The sequence below is a fragment of the Trichechus manatus genome, unplaced genomic scaffold (assembly GCF_000243295.1).
Source record: "Trichechus manatus latirostris isolate Lorelei unplaced genomic scaffold, TriManLat1.0 scaffold00115, whole genome shotgun sequence".
Lineage (NCBI taxonomy): Eukaryota > Metazoa > Chordata > Mammalia > Sirenia > Trichechidae > Trichechus > Trichechus manatus.
Genome location: NW_004444051.1, coordinates 293,767 through 295,612, shown reverse-complemented (window position 1 = coordinate 295,612; position 1,846 = coordinate 293,767).

Sequence of the window (1,846 nt, the reverse complement as noted above, 5' to 3'; positions counted from 1 at the left end):
TCTACCACGTGCCCAGATTAATGTATATAGTTGATTGGAATGAGGTTTTATGAATATTTGGTTTTTTTTGAAGGCCTTTAATTTCTGTCTGCATATTAGCTTTTAATGTGTGATTTTATGAGAGAATACTTTGACCCCTGTAAAAAAAAAAAATCACTCTTTTTAAGACATTTCACAAATACTCACTTACATTACAGGTTGAAGGGATTTTATTCATATGTATATTTATACCAATAAAATGATTTTACAAATGGAATTTTTACCTTCTCCAGTTACTTTTTTTTTGTTTTTTAGTTAGAATGGGCTTGTCGTGGTGAACTTTGTTTTTGTTTACAAAAACCCATAATAATCACAGTTTCCAGATAATCAAACTGGGAGACATTACATTAAAAATAAATGTGACTTGCTAATTCCATTGCCTACTCATCCTCCTCCAGCCAGACTGGCACTTGGCATATAGTGAGTGCCTAGGAAATGTAGAATCAATGGTTTGCTGCCGTTGCATGATTTCATGAGGCTGGACAGATGTAAGATGGTTTTCCCAAACATAGCCTCTGCTGTCATAAATGTTGATGGGAACAGACATCTCCAATGGCCCTCAAAATAGGAGAAGTATAAGAGGACAAAGATGGGCTTGGTGCCTTGATGAGCTATCTGGCTGTGGGGAGGAAGACACATAACCCAACTAAGTATAATATGTGTGATAGAGCCTGAACTCACGATAAAAGTGCTATGGAAAAGGTGGTTCATTCTGTCTGTGATGCTTAGGAGGCCTCAGTGGAGGTGATGTTTGCACTAGGCCTTGAAGTATTACCTTCACAAGTACAGGGAGTCTGTCTTATTCATAGTTGTATCCCTGAGAAATGTATGATATGATCCATATTAGACCATAGGGAAGGCTGGGGAGATCAAAAAGTGAGTGCTCAGTCTAAAAGTAATCAGTTTCACATTCATTTAGAAATACCACGTGGTGAAGCCACATCTGCTGCAGGTTACAGCCTCTGTCTGAGAACACAAGAACTGTTATTGGAGAAAGAATAGGGAGAAGGCCAAGATCTTCATGAATGACTGAATTACAGATATATGTTTTCTCTTTCTGCCATGTGCAAACCCTAAACTAAGAAAGATGAGATAGGGAATTCACACCCCATCTCAGGCATACCAACTAAACAAAAACCACCCCCACTGTTGCCATTGAGCCAATTCTGACCCATGGCAACTCCATGTGCTACAGAGTAGAACTGAGCTCCCTAGGGTTTTCTTGGCTGTAATCTTTACAGAAGCAGATCACAAGGTCTTTCTTCCAGAGTGCCACTGGATGGGCTCAAACTGCCAACCTTTAGTAATTGAGTACAAACCATTTGTGTCACCCAGGAACCCTTAAGGTATACCACATGGGGACCAAATAATCCAGGAATCACTTCTGCCTGTTTTGGGATGCATCCATTGTGTGGCTGGATTGGGTAGGCTGATTTCCCAATTTCATTTTTTCTTAGGTTAACATCGGTTAATTTGTGTCTCCTTAGCCCATGCCAGTTGGCCAGCAATTGGTCAGGAAAGTGTCAGGTGTGGGAGAGAAGCCAAAGTGCAATTAAAAATTGGCCACTGACGTCTGGGGTCTCAAAAGCTTGCAAGTGCCCATCTAAGATGCATCAATTTGTCCTAACCACCTGGAGTAAAGGAGAATGAAGAACACCAAAGACACAAGGAAAGTATTAGCCCAAGAGACAGAAACGGCCACATACACCAGAGACTTCATCAGCCTGAGACCAGAAGAACTAGATGGTGCCTGGCTACCACCAATGACCGCCCTGACAGGGAACACAATAGAGAGTCCCTGATGGAG